Below are 13,869 nucleotides of genomic sequence, written 5' to 3'. Positions count from 1 at the left end.
CTTGTCACATCTTCTCTCTTCAGCCCTCAATGAGCATGAAAATATGTTGCCAAAGCCATTATTCTCTTTGGCTGATATCCCGGAACCCATGACTTCCCCAAACCAAAGCTGAATTGCATAGTAAAGCTGGTATGTGACGTTCAGGAAAACACATGGACATTAATGTCATTTCAAAAGAAAAATAGTTAACACGAGAAAGAGTTCCTCTTTTTCATTCTTTCTCTACAACAAGCACTTGGTTAAAAGTGAGACTGCTGACTTAGGAAATAAAAGAATCAAAACAGGAAGCAATAAATTGGCTAACGAAGCATCTATCTATATAAAGGCCTAATATGCAAAGTGTCCCCTTGGGAGTTAGACCTACTGGGAGTTCAATCGTTCTCAATAACATGTGCTGACCACCGGGGGCGGTGAGGAATGAAGGAAGGCTCCAGCTGGCAGCCGGCAGCCAGGTAAGGAAGGCCTCAGCTGGAAGCCAGCAGCTGCTAGGGACCCTACCTGTGCATGAATTTCATGCATCGGGCCTCTACTTGTCATATCTAATAAAAGAGTAATATGCAAATTGACCATCACTCGAAGACACAAGATGGCCGCCCCAATGTGGTCAAAGATGGCTGCTCCCATATGGACACCAGATGGCCGCCACAAGATGGCCTGCAGGGGAGGGCAGTTGTGGCCAGTTAGGGGTGACCAGGCCAGCAGAGGAGGGCAGTTGGGGGTGACCAGGCCGGCAGAGGAGGGCAGTTGAGGGAGACCAGGCCAGCAAGGGAGGACAGTTGTGGGGGACCAAGGCCTGCAGGGGAGGGCAGTGGTGGGGACCAGGCCTGCAGTGCAGGGCAGTTGGGGGTGACCAGGCCAGCAGAGGAGGGCAGTTGGGGGAGACCAGGCCAGCATGGGAGGGCATTTGGGGGGGGGGACCAGGCCTGCAGGGGAGGACAGTTAGGGGTGACCAGACTGGCAGGGGAGGGCAGTTAGGGGTGACCAGGCCGGCAGGGGAAGGCAGTTAGGGGCAATCGGGCCGGCTGGGGAGCAGTTAGGCATCGATCAGGCTGGCAGGGGAGTGGTTAGGGGGAGATCAGGAAGGCAGGCAGGCGAGTAGTTGGGAGCCAGCAGTCCTGGATTGTGAGAGGGATGTCTGACCACCCAGAAACCTGGATTCATAGGTCAACATTCAACCACTGAGCCATGCTGACATGGTCGGAAACCCCCAAGGGGTCCCAGATTGGAGAGGGTGCAGGCTGGGCTGAGGGACTTCCCCCCCCCCCACTCCGTGCACGAATTTTGTGCACCAGGCCTCTAGTATTCAATAAAGGCTCCCAAACAACATCATGCTTTCATGCATGAGGCCCTGAATCAATGGAAAGTTATGCAGAGTTTATGAATGAACCTACTACTCATCCTTTTAGGTTTATGCTATTAAACTTTCAGGGCCTCTTATCTTCCCGTATATCATTCAAGGAAGTCTTCATACTATTCCTACACTTGAACAAATGCTTTTATGTTATTTTTAAAAAAATCCTTTACCTAAGTCCCCTTAAATATCTCTTATTTCAGGCACTGTGGCAGTATTTGGATCATTTGCCAATTTCTTAATTTTTTTTCCTTTTTCTTGTTTTATTACATCGGTTGAGACTTTTAGTACAAGGTTGAATAGCAGTAGGTATTCTTGCTTTTTTAAGATATAATTTACATTACAATTATGAAATATTTCTTTTTTTATTTTTTTAATTATGAAATATCTTAAACATAAGACTATAGAATAACAAATGCCCATATACTCACCATCCAGCTTTATCATATTTGGTTCTGACCTTTAAAAAACAACTTATATATTGCCCTAGCCAGTTTGGCTCAGTGGACAGAGCGTCAGCCTGCAGACTGAAGGGTCCCAGGATTGATTCTGGTCAAGGGCACATGCCCAGGTTGTGGGCTCGATCCCCAGTAGGGGGAATGCAAAAGGCAGCCGATCAATGACTCTCTCTCATTGATGTTTCTGACTCTCTATCCCTGTCCCTTCCTCTCTGTAAAATATCAATAAAATATATTAAAAAAAAAAACAAAACAACTTATATATTGCCCTAGCCAGTTTGGCTCAGTGGACAGAGCATCAGCCTGCGGAATGAAGGATCCCAGGTTCAATTCTGGTCAAGGGAACATGCCCAGGTTGTGGGCTCAATCCCCAGTAGGGGGCATGCAGGAGGCAGCCAATCAATGATTCTCTCTCATTATTGATGTTTCTATCTCTCTCTGAAATAAATAAAAATATATATTTAAAACAAAAAATAAACAAAAAAGCAACTTATATATGAAGGCTCCTCTGACTCTGCATCCTCCACTCAGAAGTAACCACTGATATAAATTAATGTTTATTATTACTGTAAATCTTTATATTCTCAATATGCAATTATACATTTATAAAAATTATATGGTATGATGAAAAGAATGAAAGACATTTTCACTTATTACTAAGTGAAAGAAGCCAATTTGAAAAGGCTGGATATTGTAGAATTCCAACTATGTAACATTCTGAAAAAGGCAAAACTCTCAGTGTTTGCCAGGGGTGAGGATGAGGTGATGAATAAGCAGGGTACAGAGGATTTTAGGGCAGTAAAAATACTCTGTGTGACATTGTTATGATGGATATGTCATATGTACTCATGCCTAAACTCACAGAATGTACAACACCAAGAGTGAGCCCTAGGTAAACTATGGACTTTGGGTGATTATGATGTGTCAATGTAGGTTCATCCATGGTAAAAAAAAAAAAAAAAAAAAAAGTATTGTTCTGGTGTATGATATTGAGGGAGGCTATATATGTGTGGGGGCAGGGAGTATAGGGGAAATCTCTATACCTTCCTCTCAATTTTGTTGCAAACCTAAAACTTCTCTTTAAAAAATAAACTATTGCCCTGCCAGTGTAGCTCAGTGGTTGAGAGTCAACCTATGAACCAGGAGGTCACGGTTCCATTCTTGGTCATGGCACATGCCCTGTTTGCAGGCCCGGTCCCTGGTTAGGGGAGTGCAGGAGGCAGCCGATCAATGATTATCTCTCCTCGTTGATGTTTCTATCTCTCTCTCCCTCTCTCGTCTTCTCTGAAATAAATAAAAATATATATTTAAAAATAATAAGAAAGTATTGCCCAGCTGGTGTGGCTCAGTGATTGAGCATCAACCTATGAACCAAGAGGTCACTGGTTGGATTCCTGGTCAGGGCACATGCCCAGGTTTCAGGCTCAATCCACGGTAGGGGGCATGCAGGAGGCAGCTGGTTAATGATGTTCCTCTCTCATCAATGTTTCTATCTCTATATTTCTCTCCCTTTATCTCTCTAAAAAAAAAATAATAATAAATAAATAAATAATCAATAAATATCCCCACATTTCCCTTAAAAAATAATAGTATTTTTTAAATCCTATATAATAAAAGAGTAATATGCAAATTAACCATCACTCTGCTACACCCAGAAGCCATGCCCACCAGCCACACCCACAAGCCAATCAGGAGTGAATATGCAAATAAACCCAACCAAGATGGCTACAGCCACAGAGAGCAGGAGGGAGGCTTGGGTTTCCCCAGCAATGGAGGGAGCCAAGCTTTCCGCCTGCCCTTGCCAGCCTAGGCCTCCACTCAAGGATACAAAGTTTCAATGATAGAAGATACATAAATCCAAACAGAAATGGCGGCAGCCACGTAGGTGGAAAGAGCAGGAGGCTAGGGTTGCCCCCGGTGATGGAGGAAGCCAAGCTTTCTGCACACCCTGGCCGGACCAGGCCTCCACTTAAGGCTACAAAGTTTCAATTATAGAAGATACATACATCCCAACAGAAATGACTGCCGCCACAGAGCAAGCAGAAGGCTTGGCTCCGCTCCAGGCTACAAAGTTTCAATTGTAGAAGATAAATAAACCCCAGATCCCAGGGCCTCCGCTTGGGTGGCCAGGGGGCTTGGCCGGCCTGCAAACCACCACAGGCCCCTTGCCCAGGCCGCCCCACACCCCAAGGGAACCCCCACCCTGATCCAGGACACCCTTCAAGGCAAACCAGCTGGCCTCCACCCGTGCACCAGGCCTCTATCCTATCTAATATGCAGATTGACCATCACTCCAACACACAAGATTGCTGCCCCCATGTGGTCAAAGATCCTGCCCCCATGTGGACACAAGATGGCCACCACAAGATGGCCAGCTAGGGAGGGCAGTTGGGAGGAACCAGGCCTGCAAGGGAGGGCAGTTGGGGGCGATCAGGCCAGCAGGGGAGGGCAGTTGGGAGGGACCAGGCCTGCAAGGGAAGGCAGTTGGGGGCGATCAAGCCTGCAGGGGAGAGCAGTTAGGGGTGACCAAGCCGGCAGAGGAGGGAAGTTGGGGGCAACCAGGCCTGCAGGGAAAGGCAGTTGGGAGGGACCGAGACCTGCAGGGGCGAGTAGCTGGGGGTGACCAGGCCTGCAGGGGAGGGCAGTTAGGGGTGACAAAGCCGGCAGAGGAAGGAAGTTGGGGGCGACCAGGCCTGCAGGGAAAGGCAGTTGGGAGGGACCCAGGCCTGCAGGGGAGAGCAGTTAGGGGTGACCAGGCCTGCAGGGGAGGGCAGTTAGAGGAAAACAGGCTGGCAGGGGATCAGTTAGGCATCAATCAGGCTGGCAGGGGAGTGGTTAGGGGGTGATCAGGCTGGCAGGCAGAAGCGGTTAGGGGCAATCAGGAAGGCAGGCAGGCGAGCAGTTGGGAGCCAGCAGTCCTGTATTGTGAGAGGGATGTCCAACTGCCCGTTTAGGCCCGATCCCCACTGGGATCGGGCCTAAACGGGCAGTTGGACATCCCTCGAGGGGTCCCAGATTGGAGAGGGTGCAGGCTGGGCTGAGGGACACCCCTCCTCCCCCGTGCACGAATTTCGTGCAGCGGGCCTCTAGTTTTATTATATTTTTCCATCACTATTTATCCCCTCTATGCCCTCTTACATCTCTACCCATGCAAAAATTAAGTATTTTTAAATTACATAATATTGTTTTACAGGTGTAAATTTTTAAAATAAATGTTATTATTCCATATAGACACTTCTGCAAGAGTGAGCCCTAGGTAAACTATGGACTTTGGGTGACTATTTTTCCTTTCAAATTATTTTTGATAAAGTTATTATGTTAGCTTTCAGCTAATTCTGACCAACGAGGCAACTGGTCACCACATACTCTGTGCAGCATCAGGAGAAAGGTGAACTTGGGTTGGGACCAGCAGTTGCTCCACTCTGGCTGAGCAGGAAAACTGCCACCTATATCACACCATTTTTTTTGTTTTAACTTTTTAAAAAAATATATTTTATTGACTTTTTACAGAGAGGAATGGAGAGAGAGAGGGATAGAGAATTAGAAACATCAATGAGAGAGAAACATCAATTCAGCTGTCTCCTACATACTCCCCACTTGGGGATGTGCCCGCAACTAAGGTACATGCCCTTGACCGGAACCGAACCTGGGACCCTTCAGTCCACAGGCCAACGCTCTATCCACTGAGCCAAACCCGTCAGGGCTTAACCTTTTATTGCGGAAAATCTCAAACATTTGCTAGAGTAGACAGCACAGTATAATGGACCTCCATGTACCGATCAACCACACTCAACATTGATCAGCTGGTGGTCAGTCGTGTTTGATTTGTGCTCTCACGAAGTCCCCCCAGTCCTGATTACTTTATAGCAAATCCCAGACATTATTGCATCTCCTCTCTGGTACTCACAGTCCTTGTGCATTCTTCTCCCACATTGAATTGGGGTGATGGAAGTGGTGACTTCTGGCTTCCAGGGTGACACAGAAAGGGTATTGTGGCTTCCTCATTGGTCTCTTGCATTGCTCACTGTGGGGGACAAGGCTGAGACTAGACTGAGGTAGGCAGGGCATCTGTGACACAAAATTTAGGGTGACATTTAATTGCAGGTGCTGACCTTGCATTTGTACCACGTGAGCATGAGGGCTTCCTTCAGTTTTGCTCTCCAGGTGACTCACTTGACTCACCCAGGCCTGGGGGGAAGCCAGCTGCCATTCCTTGAGGACACCGGGACGTCCTTGTTCATAGGTTGACTCTCAACCACTGCGCCATGCTGGCCGGGCAGCTGGGTTCTTTTATATCAAAGCAGCACGACACCAAAAAGGAAGTTGAGAGAACTCCGCTCTTTACTACCCGAGACCCACTCCAGCCTTCCTGACACCGAGTAACTGTGTGCCTTGCACCAAGTGGACGATAAAGAAGCAGTCAGGCGGGTGGGAATGCAGACTGGTGCAGCCACTGTAGAGAACAGTATGGAGTTTCCTCAAAAAACTAAAAATGGAACTCCCATTTGACCCAGGGACCCCACTTCTAGGAATATATCCCAAGAAACTAGAAACACGAATCAGAAAGGATATATGCACCCCTATGTTCATAGCAGCACAATTCACCATAGCTAAGCTTTGGAAACAGCGTTAAGTGCCCATCAGCAGATGAGTGGATTAAAAAACTGTGGTACATCTACACAATGGAATACTACGCTGTGGTAAAAAAGAAGGAGTTCTTACCATTTGCAACAACATGGATGGAGCCGGGAGAGCATTATGCCAAGTGAAATAAGCCAGGCAGAGAAAGATAAATATCACCTGATCTCACTCATTTGTGGAATATAATGAACAACATAAACTGATGAACAAAAATAGATCCAGAGACAGAGAAACATCAATCAGAACATGAAACCTCAGGGAAGGTAGGGGAGGGGGTGGTAAGGAGGAGAGATCAACCAAAGGACTTATATGCATGCATATAAGCCTAATCAATGGACACAGACAACAGGGGGGTGGGGTCATGAATGGGAGGTGAGGGGTAATGGGGGAATAAGGACACATATGTAATACCTTAATCAATAAAGAAATTAAAAAAAAAAAGAAGCAGTCAGACTAAAAAAAAAAAAGAAAGAAAGAAAGAAAAAAGAAAAGATTCAGCTCATCAGAGGCCCTCATGAGAGAAGCTGAACCAGAACTGCCTAGGGCTAGGCAAACTGCTCCTGGTAAGAGAAAGTTCATTTAGAAAGTTACCAAGGTAATAGAAATTGTAACCACAAATTAACATTCCAATTAAGCAATAAAAAGATTATGCATTCTGTTTGTTTTAAGGCTGCAGCCAACCTCTGATATCTTAAGAATGTGTAATTAAAACCATATGTTATTATTTCTTATCTAGCTTCTTTTTTACAGCTTAAAAGAAAGCTGCTTTGGGGAGAAGGGAATGCCTGGTGCACCTGTGAAGTCCACCGGTGTCCGTGGTAAAACTACAAATTCAGCAGAAGGGGAAGACGAAACCTTGAGAAGCAACACTCTCTCAGTCTCTCCTCTCCCCACCCCCTTCTCTTTACTCCCAGAAAAGAGGGATTGCCCACATTCCCCCCCACCCCTTGGTCTCTGTTCTGTTTTCACTCTCCTCCTTGATAAAAACCCTGGCCTGCTCTGCGAAGGGGAGATGGGTTTTTGAGGATTGGGAAGAGTGCCCTATCTCCTTGGGATGCCAGCACTCCAATAAACCTCTTTCCTTTTACCAGCACTGCCGGGGAGCTCACGAGACTTGGTTGGAAAGTTTTTAAGGAGGACATTCTGATAAAAGGGAAGTGTGTGGAAGGCCGCCTGTCCTGTTTGTCGGAATTCCCATTTAGGGGAGACTTAGGAGAGGGTCGAAGGCGGCGCCCCCAATTATTCCTTGAACCTTTCCGAACAAGTTTGTGCATATGCAGACCCCCAGTGTTAATGCAATCCTTATGCTTAATCCCTGGATGCCCTTGCCTAGAGGACACTGTAAACACGTGTGTCCTCCCACGATTACTCACCCTACTGATTGTATCTAAAGATAAAAATTCCAATAAAAGCCTAAGGAGGCAGGCAATTGAGACTGCTTGGACCCTTGAGCCAGGCAAGCCCCTTAGCCCTCTCCCCCACAGTGAAACTGTCAGAGTAATCTGTTCTTCATCCGTTGTTCAGGGGCTGCTGGTCAGCCGGGGCACAGCCCCTGTCTCAGGAGTGTGGCTTGCATTGCAGCAGGCAGCAGAATCCGGGTTTGGTTACCCAGTGAGCCCGCTGGGCTTTGTAGGCTCAGGAAACAAGTTACAGAAGCAAAAGAAGGGCCCTTGGAGCTTAGGAGAAAGAGGGCAAAGGCAATGTGTCTGGGTGGAACAAGAGGGGCAAGGGAAAGGCACTCCTGGGCTGCCAAGAGGGAGAGCATGAGAAACCGGAAGGACTTTGAGGAGTGAGTTAACAAACCCTGAAGGGCCTCCAGGAGGGAAAAGAAGCTTAAGGGAGGCTGACCATGAAAGTTTAAAGGAAAATGAAAATACCCTTAGAAATAGGAAGAAAGGGGATTCTTAATCTTTAATGGCCAAAAGTCCCCAGGTCTTCGGATAAAGAATAACTGTACTTGTGTTGTCTGAGGTGAGAAAGCTGCCAGATCTGAAAGTGGCCAGCGGGGTGAGACCAGACCTGGGTTCAGCAACCTCGGTACTTGAGCTCTGGCTAGGAAAGAAGTCAGACCCAAGACTCAAACTATAAGAAAGTGCTTATTTAGAAAATCACAGAGGAAGAAGAAGTAACTTGTAGAAGAAATGGGCTGAGGAAACAAGTTATAGAGGCAGAGGAAGGCCCTTGGAGCTTAGAAGTGAGGCAGGTAAAGGGGACACACTTGGGGCAAGTGCGAGGGGGGAGGGAAAGGCATGGGGCCAGCTCCCAGGAGGGAGAGCACCCTGGTCCTCCATCCTCAAGGTGTTATGGGTAGAGATTTTGGAGGAGGTCCCAGGGGAAGACCTCAATAGAATATCCAGCAGCTTTCCAGGGGTGTCCTTTCAGGGTTGGGGTCTCCACTGATTGGTCGGTGCCAGGGCAGGGGGTCATGATTCGATGCAGCTGGTCCGGAGGCCAGCCTTGGCACTGCTTATCTGGTTTTGCTGCCTTTCTGGGCCTGGAGCTGAAACACAGCGGAGGCCTAGATGTTATCTCGAGGGAGGAAAGGTCAGGGAGTCTAAACCACATGACCAGCCATATGGCAGGGGAGGAAAGGTCACCCCAGGGATGCGGTCCCACCCTACAGTTGTCTACTGCTAGGAAATAATCCTGGAGCGGTAAAGCAGAGCACGGAGTCCCTGCTAGGCTGCCTCGGCCACCCAGTTAGGGGCGAACCGGCCAGTCGGGAGGAACACAGACTGAAGCAAGCACACGTTTATTTGGCCACTTGCTATGTGGAAGTACAGGCCCTTCAGCTACCCCACTTGCAGGCACTGTATCCCCAAACCACAACTAGCAGTCAATTTACAGGGCAATGATTTTGGCAGTGCTCCTTCTGGAACCCTGTCACATGACTCAGACATCTGTCCTCTCCGCCCTTCCCCCCCTGGGACCAGGGAGAACCCACTCAACATCCCTCATTCCTGAGACTCTTCCTTCCTTCTCAGCTTCCTGGCTCCTGAGGAAACGGGCTGCTCTAGCCCTGCCCCTTGGCCACTCCACCGAAGTCACACCCAACGGCAAAGATGAAATCTCCTCTGAGGGGTGATGGAGACTCCCTCTCCTCTCCGGCAGGGGGAACTCTACCAGTAATTTGACTGCTTGCAGGCCAGGCATGCCTCCAGGATTTCAGCGGAATAGAATGGCCCACCTCCATGGTCCTGGGGTCCTTGAAAGCCCAGTAGGGAAGCTTCTTGAGATGACTTTGGAAAGCAGCAGATGGGCCTTGTGGGACAGGCAGGCTGTATGGGAGCGCCCCGGAGGTAGGCATTCGTTTTGGATGGAGCTGGGACTTTGGATAGAGAAGAATGAGCAGAAGGACATGCAGGGAAAACTCAGAGGGACACAAAAATTATCCCTGCCATTTATGAAGCACCTGTGTGCCAGGTTTCATAACTATGCATATGTAAGCAATAGGTATCTACCTATTTCATGGAACTAGCAACTCTTACCCACACGGTGGGCCCACTGCATGTATTCATTTAACAACTAGATTAGCACTTGGCATGTAGAAGGCCCTGTCCTAGGTGAGAAGTATTAAATAGGGAAACAGAGAAAGATGTGGTCCATGCATTTGTGGAGGGGAGGTGGACACTAAGTACATAAATAACAGTATATACTCACCATGCAAATTATTATAAATTTTCATAATTATAAAATTATCCTATCTAATAAAAGAGTAATATGCAAATTAACCATCACTCTGCTACACATACAAGCCACGCCCATAAGCCAATCAGGAGCGAATATGCAAATAAACCCAACCAAGATGGCTATGGCCACAGAGAGCAGGAGGGAGGCTTGGGTTTCCCCAGCAATGGAGGAAGCCAAGCTTTCTGCCTGCCCTTGCCAGCCTAGGCCTCCACTCAAGGCTACAAAGTTTCAATGATAGAAGATACATAAATCCAAACAGAAATGGCGGCAACCACAGAGCTGGAAAAAGCAGGAGGCTAGGGTTGCCCCCGGCGATGGAGGAAGCCAAGCTTTCTGCACACCCTGGCAGGCCCAGGCCTCGCTTAAGGCTACAAAGTTTCAATTATAGAAGATACATAAATCCCAACAGAAATGGCTGCCGCCAGGGAGTGAGCAGAAGGCTTGGCTCCGCTCCAGGCTACAAAGTTTTAATTGTAGAAGATAAATAAACCCCAGATACCAGGGCCTCCACTTGGGTCACCAGGGGGCGTGGCCGGCCTGCAAACCACCACAGGCCCCTCGCTCAGGCTGCCCCATGCCCCAAGGGAACCCCCACCCTGATTCAGGACACCCTTCAGGGCAAACCAGCTGGCCCCCACCTGTGCACCAGGCCTCTATCCTATCTAATAAAAGAGTAACATGCAGATTGGCCATCACTCCAACACACAAGATGGCTGCCCCCATGTGGTCAAAGATCCTGCCCCCATGTGGACACAAGATGGCAACCACAAGATGGCCTGCAAGGGAGGGCAGTTGTGGGCTATCAGGCCAGCAGGGGAGGGCAGTTGGGAGGGACCAGGCCTGCAAGGGAGGGCAGTTGGGGGCGATCAAGCCTGCAGGGGAAGGCAGTTAGGGGTGACCAAGCCGGCAGAGGAGGGAAGTTGGGGGCGACCAGGCCTGCAGGGAAAGGCAGTTGGGAGGGACCCAAGCCTGCGGGGGAGAGCAGTTGGGGGGTACCAGGCCTGCAGGGGAGGGCAGTTAGGGGTGACCAGGCCTGCAGGGGAGGGCAGTTAGGGGTGACCAGGCTTGCAGGGGAGGGCAGTTAGAGGAAAACAGGCTGGCAGGGGATCAGTTAGGCATCAATCAGGCTGGCAGGGGAGTGGTTAGGGGGTGATCAGGCTGGCAGGCAGAAGTGGTTAGGGGCAATCAGGAAGGCAGGCAGGTGAGCAGTTGGGCGCCAGCAGTCCTGGATTGTGAGAGGGATGTCCGACTGCCCGTTTAGGCCCGATCCCACCAGGATCGGGCCTAAATGGGCAGTCGGACATCCCTCGAGGGGTCCCAGATTAGAGAAGGTGCAGGCTGGGCTGAGGGACACCCCCCCCCCCCGCCCGTGCACGAATTTCATGCATCGGGCCTCTAGTACAAAATAAAATTATATTGAGTGGGGTACCATGTGGAGAAAGTCGGGACCTAGTTTACTCAGGGTGGCCAGGGAAGGCCTCAGAGGGGAGACTTTTATACTGAGACCTGAAGGATGGGGAGGGACCAGCCATAAGACATGGGATTGTTGGTGGTGGGGTCCAGAGGGCATGTGGAAAAAAAATTTCCAGGCAATGGGAACATCGGAATGTTCCCAAGTTTGGGATGGCTGGATTGTTTGCATACGAGGGACATCTGTTTAAGATGGAGCTTGAAAGAGAGGCCTGGGCCAGATCCTGCAGGGCCTTGTGAGCCAGAGTAAGGAGGCTGGGTTTAATTGTACACATCGTTATTTAATGTATTAATAAACATATACATGGATTATTTAACCACAAAATTTAAAAATATTTTTATAACCGTATTTCAATATCATTTTTTAAAAAAATATATTTTTATTGATTACAGAGAGGAAAAGAAAGGGAGAGAGAGATAGAAACATCAATGATAAGAGAGAATCATTGATCGGCTGCCTCCTGCACGCCCCCTACTGGGGATTGAGCCCGAAACCTGGGCATGTGCCCTTGACCCGAATTGAACCCAGGACCCTTCAGTCCACAGGCTGATGCTCAATCCACTAAGCCAAACCGGCTAGGGCTCAATATCATTTTTAATATAGTTCCTTTGTCTTCCTATGCAGATTATTTTATGCATTTAAAAACACAATTCTCCAAAGGGGCATATGTCACAAAAAAGATAAGATATAGGTCCCTTCCCTGAACCAGATCTGGACCAGCCTTCCAGAGAATCCCAGCATCTCAGAGATGGAAGAGATCCTTTTTTAAAAGTATATATATAATTTTATTGATTTCAGAGAGGAAGGGAAAAGGAGAGAGGGAGAAAGAAACATCAATTATGAGAGATTCATTGATCAGCTGCCTCCTGCATGCCCCACAGTGGGGATTGAGCCTGCAACCCAGGCACGTGCCCTGACCGGGAATTGAACTGGGACCTCCTGGTTCATAGGTTAGCGCTCAACCACTGAGCCACACCGGCTGGGCTAAGAAGAGACTCTTAAAAAACACCGATACTGAGTGCAAAGGCATTTAAAACTCCCTGGGGTTCCTCAGGAGCTTCTTGGTGAGGGTTGGGGAGCAATTGGGTGGGGCTCTGCATACCCTCTTCCAGTCCCCATTCTCTTCATCCTCATTCTTCAAATAGGACTGCTCAACTTTGATTTATTTTATACATGGGATTTAGACAGATTTCCTTTAGAGAAAGAATTCTGTGGCATTCACATATACCTTAAAATTCACTAACCACCCATTGAACAGATAGGGAAACTGAGGCATTCACTTATACCTTAAAATTCACTAACCACCCATTGAACAGATGGGGAAACTGAGGCATTCACTTATACCTTAAAATTCACTTATACCTTAAAATTCACTAACCACCCATTGAACAGATAGGGAAACTGAGGCATTCACTTATACCTTAAAATTCACTAACCACCCATTGAACAGATGGGGAAACTGAGGCCCTGAGAGAGAAAGGGAGCTATCCATTAAGCCCAAGCAAGGCACAACATGCTATTTGCTGACACCAGCATGTGCAGTTTGCAGGACAACACAAAGCTTTTCTCCACCCAGCCCAGCTGCCAACATGGGGTCACATGGCGGCTGGAGGCTCTTAGCAAAAGCAAAGACAGCCTGAGGAAGTGGGGTGGGTGGGGGCCTAGGAAGTTTCATCAGGGGCTCAGTGGCAAAGCAACTATTTTCTGGGAACAATTGCGCATTCCAGAAAACGTGGGAAACTCCAGAATTGGCTTGATGCATTTGAAGGAACTTCCACACAGGTATGGGAATAGGCATCATCCGGGATCAACTCATGGAAAAATTACATTCGGTGCTCTGTAAACAAAAGGAGACAGCAATACAGGTGTCACTTGTCACTTCAGATATAATGGACATGCATACATATATTTTCAAGTACTGAGTGCCCCCTGCTGCTGGTAGATAAAAATGCAGAAAGAGGCTCACAATTTCATTCTTCAAATTTGTTCAGCAAGGAAGTAGAATCACAGAACCCAGAGCTGCAGGAACGCAGGAATCTTCTAATGAGAATCACAAAATCCCTAGAGGATGCTGGGCTGGTGACATAAAGGCGGGGTCTCAGGCCCTTGAGGGGCAGGGCTGTGAAGACTTGGGAGGGCATGCAGCCTCCTAGGGTGTTTAAAGTTTTTAAAAATTGTGTTATTGACTTAAAACACACACACACACACACACACACAATAGTTTCTCATGCTACAGAGTTCAAAGGGGATATACAAAA

The sequence above is a fragment of the Plecotus auritus genome (genome assembly GCF_963455305.1).
Source record: "Plecotus auritus genome assembly, chromosome: 1".
NCBI classification, from domain to species: domain Eukaryota; kingdom Metazoa; phylum Chordata; class Mammalia; order Chiroptera; family Vespertilionidae; genus Plecotus; species Plecotus auritus.
Note: the sequence above shows the minus strand (reverse complement) of the source record.